The sequence below is a fragment of the Artemia franciscana genome, chromosome 2 (assembly GCF_032884065.1).
Source record: "Artemia franciscana chromosome 2, ASM3288406v1, whole genome shotgun sequence".
NCBI lineage: Eukaryota > Metazoa > Arthropoda > Branchiopoda > Anostraca > Artemiidae > Artemia > Artemia franciscana.
In genome coordinates this window covers 40,685,051-40,698,331 of record NC_088864.1, presented here as the reverse complement: position 1 = coordinate 40,698,331, position 13,281 = coordinate 40,685,051, and positions in this window count along the sequence as shown.

The following is a 13,281-nucleotide window of genomic DNA, read 5'->3' as shown; positions in this document are numbered from 1 at the left end:
TAATAGTTACGCGCCATTGTAGTTGTGTACCTATGTCCCACCTGTGAATATAGATATATATATATATATATATATATATATATATATATATATATATATATATATATATATATATATATATATATATATATATATATATATATATATATATATGGTTTTAACTACGTAAAAGTTGCGAATATACAACATTCTTTGCTGTCCCATTGTCTTTGCATATAAATAGATTGTCAGGTTTACCGACTCTTGAACATGCAACATATAATGGTCCTTGGGAAAACAATCTGTATTTAGATCTATACCTCATGATTCTAATGATTGCCCTTGAGCTGTGTTGATGGTGATTGCTAATCGACCATTCCCTGTCCCGGTGTCCCGGTCGTCATTTATATCCCCCTGTTTTCCCCGGTGTCCCCGTTGTAGTTGTGTCCCTGTATCCCGGTCGTCATTTATATTCCCTGTGTCCCGGTCATCATTTGTATCCCGGTGTCCCGGTCTGTATATACATTCGTTTTTTAGTTTTGTTTTTCTCCTTTATTTTTTTCCTTTTTTTTTCTTTTTTAGTTTATTTAGATTTTTAGATTTTTCAGTTTTTTTATTAGTTTTTAGTTTTTTTTCTTTTTAGTTTTTTTATAGTTTTTACCTTCTTTTTAGTTTTGTTAGTTTTTTTTTTACTTATGTCCTGGTCGTCATTTATACTCCCTGTGTCCCGGTGCTTTGTTGATTGCTTATCGAACATTCCTTTTGTCCTGGTCGCTTTCTCTTTGAGTGTCGTCATTTATTTTTTTCTTTTTTAGTTCTTTTAGTTTTTACCTTTTTTAGTTTTTTTTAGTTTTTTAGATGAAAATTTTTTTTAGTTTTTTCCTTTTTTCTTTTTAGTTTTTTATTGGTTTTTACCTTTATGTTAGCTTATTTTTCAGTTTTTTCCTTTTTTTTTTAGTTTTTTTTTATTTTTTATTTTTTTTAGTTTTTTACCTTTTTTTAGTTTTTTTAGTTTTTTTAGTTTTTTTAGTTTTTTAGCTTTTTTACTTTTTTTATTAGTTTTTAGTTTTTTTGTAGTTTTTGCCTTTTTTTAGTTTTTTCAGTTTTTTTTTTAGTTTTTTATTGGTTTTTACCTTTATTTTAGCTTATTTTTCAGTTTTTTCCTTTTTTTAGTTTTTTTTAGTTTTTAGTTTTTTTAGTTTTTTTAGTTTTTTTTAGTTTTTTAGCTTTTTTATTTTTTTTATTAGTTTTTAGTTTTTTTTTGTAGTTTTTGCCTTTTTTTTAGTTTTTTTAGTTTTTTAGCTTTTTTATTAGTTTTTAGTTTTTTTTTGTAGTTTTTGCCTTTTTTTAGTTTTTTTAGTTTTTTAGCTTTTTTATTTTTTTTATTAGTTTTTAGTTTTTTTTTGTAGTTTTTGCCTTTTTTTAGTTTTTTCAGTTTTTTTTTAGTTTTTTATTGGTTTTTACCTTTATTTTAGCTTATTTTTCAGTTTTTTCCTTTTTTTAGTTTTTTTTAGTTTTTAGTTTTTTTAGTTTTTTTAGTTTTTTTAGTTTTTTAGCTTTTTTATTTTTTTTATTAGTTTTTAGTTTTTTTTTGTAGTTTTTGCCTTTTTTTTAGTTTTTTTAGTTTTTTAGCTTTTTTATTAGTTTTTAGTTTTTTTTGTAGTTTTTGCCTTTTTTTAGTTTTTTTAGTTTTTTAGCTTTTTTATTTTTTTTATTAGTTTTTAGTTTTTTTTTGTAGTTTTTGCCTTTTTTTAGTTTTTTCAGTTTTGACGTCACCTGATCCAGTTTTTTCAGGTGACGTCACCTGATCCACGATCCACAGATCCACAGACAACTTATTTTAATATATATAGATAGTTTTTTTTTTTTACTTATGTCCTGGTCGTCATTTATACTCCCTGTGTCCCGGTGCTTTGTTGATTGCTAATCGAACATTCCTTTTGTCCTGGTCGCTTTCTCTTTGAGTTTCGTCATTTATTTTTTTCTTTTTTAGTTCTTTTAGTTTTTACCTTTTTTAGTTATTTTTAGTTTTTTAGATGAAAATTTTTTTAGTTTTTTCCTTTTTTTCTTTTTAGTTTTTTATTGGTTATTACCTTTATTTTAGCTTATTTTTCAGTTTTTTCCTTTTTTTAGTTTTTTTTTTATTTTTTATTTTTTTAGTTTTTTACCTTTTTTTAGTTTTTTTAGTTTTTTTAGTTTTTTAGCTTTTTTACTTTTTTTTATTAGTTTTTAGTTTTTTTTTGTAGTTTTTGCCTTTTTTTAGTTTTTTCAGTTTTTTTTTAGTTTTTTATTGGTTTTTACCTTTATTTTAGCTTATTTTTCAGTTTTTTCCTTTTTTTTAGTTTTTTTTAGTTTTTAGTTTTTTTAGTTTTTTACCTTTTTTTTAGTTTTTTTAGTTTTTTTAGTTTTTTAGCTTTTTTATTTTTTTTATTAGTTTTTAGTTTTTTTTGTAGTTTTTGCCTTTTTTTAGTTTTTTAGTTTTTTAGCTTTTTTATTAGTTTTTAGTTTTTTTATAGTTTTTGCCTTTTTTTAGTTTTTTTAGTTTTTTAGCTTTTTTATTTTTTTCATTAGTTTTTAGTTTTTTTTGTAGTTTTTGCTTTTTTTTAGTTTTTTCAGTTTTGACGTCACCTGATCCAGTTTTTTCAGGTGACGTCACCTGACACATCCATCCACAGACAACTTATTTTACCTTTATTTTAGCTTATTTTTCAGTTTTTTCCTTTTTTTAGTTTTTTTTTATTTTTTATTTTTTTTAGTTTTTTACCTTTTTTTAGTTTTTTTAGTTTTTTTAGTTTTTTAGCTTTTTTACTTTTTTTTATTAGTTTTTAGTTTTTTTTGTAGTTTTTGCCTTTTTTTAGTTTTTTCAGTTTTTTTTTAGTTTTTTATTGGTTTTTACCTTTATTTTAGCTTATTTTTCAGTTTTTTCCTTTTTTTTAGTTTTTTTTAGTTTTTAGGTTTTTAGTTTTTTACCTTTTTTTTAGTTTTTTTAGTTTTTTTAGTTTTTTAGCTTTTTTATTTTTTTTATTAGTTTTTAGTTTTTTTTGTAGTTTTTGCCTTTTTTTAGTTTTTTAGTTTTTTAGCTTTTTTATTAGTTTTTAGTTTTTTTATAGTTTTTGCCTTTTTTTAGTTTTTTTAGTTTTTTAGCTTTTTTATTTTTTTCATTAGTTTTTAGTTTTTTTTGTAGTTTTTGCTTTTTTTTAGTTTTTTCAGTTTTGACGTCACCTGATCCAGTTTTTTCAGGTGACGTCACCTGACACATCCATCCACAGACAACTTATTTTTATATATATAGATATATATATATATATATATTCAGTTGCTGTGTTTCTTTAAAAAAAAAACTTAAAATAAGGAAAAACTAAAAAAGATAAAAAATAAAAAAAGGAAAAACTAAAAAAAGACAAAAAAAAGAAAAAAATGGTAAAAATAAAAAGAAAAAAACAAAAAACTAAAAAAGAAAAAAAAACTAAGAAATTGAAAAACTAAAAAAAGACAAAATTAAAAAACCTAAATTAGGTAAAAACTAAAAAAACTAAAAAGAAACAAAAGAAAAACGAAAAAAGAAAAAAAAAGAAAAATGAAAAAACTAAAAAAGAAAATATTAAAAATGAAAAAAATAAAAAATAAAAAAAGAAAAAAAAAGAAAAAACTAAAAAAGAACTATGCATGACATAATATTCAATATGACATCAAAAAAAATAAAAAAAGGAAAAACTGAAAAAATATAAACAGCTATAAATGACGTCATGTTTGCAACGCGAAACCAGGCTTGCGGCTGATAGAGATAATAAAAAAAGAAGGCGTGTCGCTGTATTACATTAAAGCAATGCGTGTATTATTATCCTACAATGTCACCAAAAAGGTAACACCAGGAGGAAACATCAGAGCAACACAAAACCAGGCTTGCGGCTCAAAGAGAAAGAGCCAGATCAGGAATGTCCAATTTACGTCATCAACTCGATCCAAAAATGACATAGTGTTGCCGGGGCCCAGAAGACAAGGGACAATGAGAATCCATGTACAGAAGCCTGCCGTGTGCCATGCTGGTACCCGGTGGTGAAGCCGCCGGGACCCAGCACTGTCTGCGGTTAGAACACAAGGGGCAATGAGAATCCATATATAGAAGCCTGCCGCGTGCCATGCTGGCACGCATTTATATGTATATATATATATAAAAATAAGAAAGCTTTCATTTTAATCCATGACATCATATTCAAAGTGACGCCTTCTCTGTATATATTAAAACTAGCTGTTGGGGTAGTTGCCCCCCTTGCCCCCCTTATATTTATATTCCCTGTGTCCCGGTCGTCATTTGTGTTCGGGTGTCCCGGTCTGTATATACATTCATTTTTGAATTGGTTACCTTTTTAGTTTTTTTTTTATTTTTTTTTTATCTTTTTAGTTTTGTTTTTCTCCTTTATTTTTCAGTTTTTTCCTTTTTTTTCTTTTTTAGTTTTTTTAGCGCTTTTTTAGTTTTTTTTATTAGTTCTTAGCTTTTTTTTAGTTTTTTTTTTTTTTGTAGTTTTTACCTTTTTTTTAGTTTTTTTAGTTTTTAGTTTTTTCTTTTTAGTTTTTTTTGTAGTTTTTACATAGCCAAGGTTCGAACCTGCAACCTCTCGGACCTAGAGCCTGGAACTCAACGCGTTACCAACTCAGCTACTTTGGGCTTGAATACGTTCGTTTTTGAATCAGTATATGATGAAATAATTCAGACGTCATATGCGGACAGACTGACAGACAGACACAACACACAAACAACTTATTTATATATATATATATATATATATATATATATATATATATATATATATATATATCATGTTTGTGTGTCGACTGACGTCATGTTTGTCGACTGGCGTCATTATAAGGATTGAGCTGTATGTCGTCATAAAGTTGTTTGTCGTCTGACGTCATGTTTGTCGACTAACGAAACCAATAGGCTTGAGGCTAAAGAACGCAAAACCGCGCAGTTAGATGAAGATCCACCTGGTATATATATATATATATATATATATATATATATATATATATATATATATATATATATATATATATATATATATATATATATATATATATATATATACTAGCTGTTGGGGTGGCGCTTCGCGCCACCCCAACACCTAGTTGGTGGGGCGCTTCGCGCCCCCCCAAGCCCCCCCGCGCGCGTAAGTCGTTACGCGCCATATTAGTTACGCGCCATTGTAGTTGTGTCCCTGTGTCCCACCTGTGAATATAGATATTTCTTAAAAGTATTATTGGTACGCCTATTTTTAGTTGTAGCACGTGTGGTGGAAACCCTGAAGGATCTATGGAATTTAAAAATTCAGATGGATAATTAACCGCTTCATTTGGTTCCAAAATACAAATTAACTGCGTAAAACTTGCGAATATACAACATTCTTCGCTGTCCAATTGTCGCTGCATATAAATAGATTGTCAGGTTTACCGACCCTCGAACATGCAACGTACAATTGTCCATGGGAAAAACAATCAGTATTAAGATCAATACCACATTTTTCTAATGATTGACCTTGAGCTTTGTTAATGGTGATTGCAAATGCTAATCGAATTGGGAATTGCAATCTTTTAAATTGAAAAGGCAGATCCGTTGGAATCATGGGAATGCGAGGAATAAGAACAGCCTCACCCTCAAAAGGCCCTGTCATGATTGTGGCCTCTATTAGGTTTTCCATTGTTTTTTTTACGGCAAGTCGAGTGCCATTGCAAAGCTTTGGTGGGTTTATATTTCTTAAAAGTATTATTAGTACGCCTATTTTTAGTTGTAGCACGTGTGGTGGAAACCCTGAAAGATCTATGGAATTTAAAAATTCAGATGGATAATTAACCGCTTCATTTGGTTCCAAAACTGTGTCGACTGACTTGTAAAGGACTGCCTGGTCTTGAATCTTGGTCAAAACAATATTGTTGATTTCGTGGACGTCTATATTTTTGGGTGCGAGAATCGCTCTTTCACTTAGCCATTTATTATTTTTATAATTTTTTAGAATATTCGGAAATACTTTTTCAATCAATTCATTTTTGGACGTCACTAAATTACAGAAATCAGCAGGTAGTTGTATACGTCCTGAAATTGAGTCTACTGGGAGCTTTCCGTTTTCCATTGACAGCAATTGATCTGAAAATGTTTGACCAGAGTCATCGTTTTGCAATCGGACACGCATATTTGTAGTTAATTTTAATGTTTTTACGTGTGCCCATAGATTAGAATTTTTCAGGCAAGCATTCATTGCGTCTGCAGGAGTTGATCTAGGTATTATAGGTAATGTTTGCCTGAAATCTCCCGCAAGCAATATTAAGGTGCTGCCAAAGGGTTTCGACTTCCCTCGCAAATCTTTCAAGCATTGATCCAGAGCCTCGAGCGATTTTTTGTGTGCCATTGTGCACTCATCCCAAATAATAAGTTTGCATTGCTGCAATACTTTACCCATCCCAGATGATTTGGAAATATTGCACGTGGAAGTTTCTGTTGAATGCAAGTTCAGAGGCAATGTCAAAGCGGAATGAGCAGTTCTTCCACCAGGCAGCAATGTTGCAGCTATTCCGGACGACGCAATTGCCAACGCTATATCATTTTTTGATCGAATTGATGCCAGAATCAGTTTTATCACAAACGTTTTACCAGTACCTCCTGGCGCATCCAAAAAGAAAATTTCTCCAACGTTGTTATCGACACGATGCATTATCGTATCATAAATGTCTTTTTGTTCCGACGTTAACTTGAAAATGTTATTTTGTACATACGACAATAGATCACTCGTACTGTAACTTTGTTCACGATCCAATTCTACACATGTCGAAACAGCAGCGATACGGTTAGGTGAAGGCATTCCCGAATCCTGAAGAGGTTTGTTTGCCATACTTACGCACAAATCTTCTATAACAACTAAAGTGTAGTTATAAATTTCTGATGTAAATCAAAAGTCATGTCTGACGTCTCTAACTGTTTTCGATGAAGTATATCTTCGGACATTTTTGACTTATATTTTTCCCATAACTCTGTAGGAGCTGATGGAGAGCAAGTTGTTAAAATGATGCCAAACAATGCGCGAATTTGACTTGGGGTTGACGTTTCGCACGCGTCATTGATGCAGTTATCCCAGTGTTGGTCATTCTCCAATAAATTCAGAGCTTGGCATGAACTGCGGTAAGTGTCATGTATAGTACCATTTACAGTCCTCAAATACTCAAAGGATGTCGGACCGGGTACATTCACCAAAAGCAGGCATAGAAAGAAGCATTCATGTTGATTGGGGTGAACGGTGTAGAGTATTCCTATCGTGGTATCTTGGAAGATGGTAGGTTGGAAATGAAAGAATTCATAACGTCACCTGACAACTAATTTCATGACATCAGCCGACACAGAAACATGAAGTCACCTGATCCACAGATCCACAGACAGACAGACAACTTATTTTTATATATATATATATATATATATATATATATATGTATATATATATATATATATATATATATATATATATATATATATATATATATATATATATATATATATATATATATATATATATATATCTATATATATAAAAATAAGTTGTCTGTCTGTGGATGGATGGATGGATGTGTCAGGTGACGTCACCTGAAACAACTGGATTAGGTGACGTCAAAACTGAAAAAACTAAAAAAAGGCAAAAACTACAAAAAAAACTAAAAACTAATAAAAAAAATAAAAAAGCTAAAAAACTAAAAAAACTATAAAGGTAAAAACCAATAAAAAACTAAAAAAAAACTGAAAAAACTAAAAAAAGGCAAAAACTACAAAAAAAACTAAAAACTAATAAAAAAAGTAAAAAAGCTAAAAAACTAAAAAAACTAAAAAAACTAAAAAAAGGTAAAAAACTAAAAAAAATAAAAAATAAAAAAAAACTAAAAAAAAGGAAAAAACTGAAAAATAAGCTAAAATAAAGGTAAAAACCAATAAAAAACTAAAAAAAAAAGGAAAAAACTAATAAATGACGACACTCAAAGAGAAAGCGACCAGGACAAAAGGAATGTTCGATTAGCAATCAACAAAGCACCGGGACACAGGGAGTATAAATGACGACCAGGACATAAGTAAAAAAAAAAAACTATCTATATATATAAAAATAAGTTGTCTGTGGATCTGTGGATCGTGGATCAGGTGACGTCACCTGAAAAAACTGGATCAGGTGACGTCAAAACTGAAAAAACTAAAAAAAGGCAAAAACTACAAAAAAAACTAAAAACTAATAAAAAAAATAAAAAAGCTAAAAAACTAAAAAAACTAAAAAAAGGCAAAAACTACAAAAAAAACTAAAAACTAATAAAAAAGCTAAAAAACTAAAAAAACTAAAAAAAAGGCAAAAACTACAAAAAAACTAAAAACTAATAAAAAAAATAAAAAAGCTAAAAAACTAAAAAAACTAAAAAAACTAAAAAAAGGTAAAAAACTAAAAAAACTAAAAACTAAAAAAAAACTAAAAAAGGTAAAAACTAAAAGAACTAAAAAAGAAAAAAATAAATGACGACACTCAAAGAGAAAGCGACCAGGACAAAAGGAATGTTCGATTAGCAATCAACAAAGCACCGGGACACAGGGAGTATAAATGACGACCAGGACACAAGTAAAAAAAAAAATTAACAAAACTAAAAAGAAGGTAAAAACTACAAAAAAACTAAAAAGAAAAAAAAACTAAAAACTAATAAAAAAACTAAAAAATCTAAAAATCTAAATAAACTAAAAAAGAAAAAAAAAGGAAAAAAATAAAGGAGAAAAACAAAACTAAAAAACGAATGTATATACAGACCGGTACACCGGGATACAAATGACGACCGGGACACAGGGAATATAAATAACGACCGGGACACAGGGACACAACTACAACGGGGACACCGGGGGAAACAGGGGGATGTAAATGACGACCGGGACACCGGGACAGGGAATGGTCGATTAGCAATCACCATCAACAAAGCTCAAGGGCAATCATTAGAATCATGAGGTATAGATCTGAATACAGATTGTTTTCCCATGGACCATTATATGTTGCATGTTCAAGAGTCGGTAAACCTGACAATCTATTTATATGCAAAGACAATGGGACAGCAAAGAATGTTGTATATTCGCAAGTTTTACGTAGTTAAAACCATATATATATATATATATCTATATTCACAGGTGGGACATAGGGACACAACTACAATGGCGCGTAACTATTATGGCGCGTAACGACTTACGCGCGCGGGGGGGCTTGGGGGGGGCGCGAAGCGCCCCCACCAACTAGGTGTTGGGGTGGCGCGAAGCGCCACCCCAACAGCTAGTATATATATATATATATATATGCCAGGTGGATCTTCATTTTTTTTAAATATATATGTATATATATATATATATATATATATATATATATATATATATATATATATATATATATATATATATATATATATTATTTTTATTTTTATTTTTATATATTTTATTTTTATTTTAATTTTTTTAGTTTTGTTTTTCTTCTTTATTTTTCAGTTTTTTCCTTTTTTTTCTTTTTTAGTTTTTTTAGTTTTTTTAGCACTTTTTTAGTTTTTTTATTAGTTTTTAGCTTTTTTTTAGTTTTTTTTTGTAGTTTTTACTTTTTTTTATTTTTTTATTTTTTTTTAGTTTTTAGTTTTTTCTTTTTAGTTTTTTTTGTAGTTTTTACCTAGCCAAGGTTCGAACCTGCAACCTCTCGGACCTAGAACCTGGAACATAACGCGTTACCAACTCAGCTACTTTGGGCTTGAATACGTTCGTTTTTGAATCGGTATATGATGAAATAATTCAGACGTCATATGCGGACAGACAGACAGACAGACATAACACACAAACAACTTATTTTTAAATGTATAGATTTACGTTAAAAATGACATCTTTTCTACTGAAAAAAACATAAAACTTTATAATTTAATAATTTGTCAGAATTCAAACAGCAAGTCGCAATTTTAACAAAAAATTGAAAAAAATTTTTTTACTTGTTTTACTGCCATTACTAGCAATTGGACTATCTGAATATATTCAGTTGCTGTGTTTCTTTTACAGGAACAAGTAGCAAGCTTGTAGCCCAACCTTACTGCAGCAGGGATCGAACTCTGGAGCTCCGTATTGCCAAGCAGAGTATCAATCCATTGTGCTACAACAGGTTATTTGTTAATAGTATAAGAATAGTATATGATAGTATAGGAAGGAGCTGACAAGTTGAAATTTGAATTATTTGGAGATTTTGGTTCACCAGTATTACAAAAGTACACTGAAGATAAAAACACCGAAATGAATTAATAGTTGGAAAATGTCAAAGCCTCGATCTAGGAATTGACACCGAGAAGCGACCTGGGATTATAATGCAATACTCTATCTGTGAATTTTTGCCCATGGGATTTTCCCACTTGGGAATTGAACAACTGCAATTGACCAATGAAACAAAACAGCGCATAGAAACTTTAAAGACGTCAAAAGAGGCCTTACAATTCATGGACGACTTTGGCTCTCACTTTTCTTCTGGGACTTACAATTATGGTGGAATGAATATTCAATACACTGCAAAACCCATGAATTCCAGCAAAAAGGAGTATGTATAGATTTTGCCGAAAAAACAAAAACGAGTATCAGGAAAAGACACTGTCTGTCTGTCACTAAGTATGACATCAATATATAAAAAAAAACTTAAAAAAAATTTCAAAGAATTAAAAGCCATCTTTTATAAAAAAAACAGAAAAGAATTAAAAAATACAAGAAAACTAAAAAAACTAAAGAGAAAAAAAACTAAAAGATAAAAAAAAGAAAGCAGCTAAAAAAGAAGAAAATAAAGAAAAGAAGAACCTAAAAGAAGAAAAAACTAACAAAAAAATAAAAAAAGGAAAAACTAAAAAAAGAAAAAACTAAAAAAAGAAAACTAAAAAAGACAAAAAAATAAAAAATAAAGAAAAAATAAAAAAGAACTAAAAAAGAAAAAGACTACAGGGAAAAAAGAAAAAAAACTTAAAAAAAAAGAAAAAATGCTAAAAATAAAAAGAAAAAAAAAAGAAATTGAAAAACTAAAAAAAAAAAAAATTAGAAAAACCTAAATCAGGTAAAAACTAAAAAACTAAAAAGAAAAAAAAGAAAAACGAAAAAAGAAAAAAAAGAAAAATGAAAAAACTAAAAAAGAAAATATTAAAAATGAAAAAACTAAAAAAGAAAAAAACAAAAAAAAGAAAAAAATAAAAAAAAGAAAAAGAAAAAACTAAAAAAAGAAAAAACTAAAAAAGAACTATGCATGACATAATATTCAATATGACATCAAAAAAAATAAAAAAAGGAAAAACTGAAAAAATATAAACAGCTATAAATGACGTCATGTTTGCAACGCGAAACCAGGCTTGCGGCTGATAGAGATAATAAAAAAAGAAGGCGTGTCGCTGTATTACATTAAAGCAATGTCATTATCCTACAATGTCACCAAAAAGGGGACACCAGGAGGAAACATCAGAGCAACACAAAACCAGGCTTGCGGCTCAAAGAGAAAGAGCCAGATTGAGAATGTCTGATTTACGTCATCAACTCGATCCAAAAATGACTTAGTGTTGCCGGGGCCCAGAAGACAAGGGACAATGAGAATCCATGTTTAGAAGCCTATTACTGCCATGTTTTACTGGCGAGTAAAGAATTACGCGCACGGGGGGCTGGGGGGGATGCGAAGCGCCCCCACCAACTAGGTGCTGGGGTGGTGCGAAGCGCCACCCCAACATCTAGTATGTATATATATATGTTTTTAACTACGTAAAACTTGCAGATATACAACATTCTTCGCTGTCCCATTGTCTGTACATATAAATAGATTGTCAGGTTTACCGACTCTTGAACATACAACATAAAATTGTCCATGGGAAAAACAATCTGTATTCAGATCTATACCTCATTATTCTAATGATTGCCCTTAAGCTTTGTTGATGGTGATTGCTAATCAAACATTCCCTGTTTCCACATCGTCATTTTTATATCCCCCCTGTGCCCCCCGGCGTCCCCGTTGTAGTTGTGTCCCATAGACAAACATGACGTCAATCGACACATAAACATGACGTCAGTCGACACACACGTTCCAGTCGTCATTTGTGTCCCAGTGTCCCAGTCTGTAATTTCTCTTTGTGTGTCCCTGTCGTCATTTATATTCCCTGTGTCCTGGTCTGTATATACATTCGTTTTTGAATTGGTATATGATGAAATGAATTTTTTGTTTTTTATTTTTTTTTTTTTGGTTTTTACCTTTTTTTAGCTTTTTTAGTTTTTTTCTTTTTAGTTTTTTTGTTGTTTTTACCTTTTTTTAGTTTTTTTTTAATTTTTATTTTTTTAGTTTTCTTTTTCTCCTTTATTTTTCAGTTTTTTTCCTTTTTTTAGTTTTTTTTCTTTTTCAGTTTTTAGTTTTTTTAGTTTTTTTAGTTTTTTTTATTAGTTTTTAGTCTTGTTTTCTTTTTAGCTTTTTTTTGTAGTTTTTACCTTTTTTTAGTTTTTTTAGTTTTTTATTTTTTAGTTTTAAGTTTTTTACCTTTTTTTAGTTTTTTTTAGTTTTTTAGCTTTTTTAAGTTTTTTTAGTATTTTCTTTTTAGTTTTTTTGTAGTTTTTACCTTTCTTTTAGTTTTTTTGCAGTTTTTACCTTTTTTAGTTTTTTTTCTTCTTTTGTATTAATGCTAAAGCCAAGGTTCGAACCTGGAACCTCTCGGACCTAGAACCTGGAACATAACGCTTTACCAACTCGGCTACTTCGGCTTGAATACATTCGTTTTTGAATTGGTATATGATGAAAAAATTAAGACGTCATATGCAGACAGACAGACAGACACACAAATAAACAACTTATATATATATATATATATATAGATAGATCTATATTCGGAGGTGGGACAGGGGGACACAACTACAATTGCGCGTAACGACTTACGCACGCGGGGGGGGGGGGCTTGGGGGGCGTGAAGTGCCCTCACCAACTAGGTGAACAGCTGGTATAGACCATAAATATGACGTTTTAATATGAAATTCAATAAATTTCAATCTACTGTTGAAGCCGAAACAAGTTGATTAATATATCTTACTAGCTGTTGGGGGGCGCTTGACCCCCCCCCCCAAGCCCCACCGCGCGCGTAAGTCGTTAGACGCCATTGTAGTTGTGTCCCTTTGTGTCCCTGTGTCCCACCTGTGAATATAGATAGATATCTATATATATATGTTTTGAAATACGTAAAACTTGCGAATATACAACATTCTTCGCTGTCCCATTGTCTGTGCATATAAAT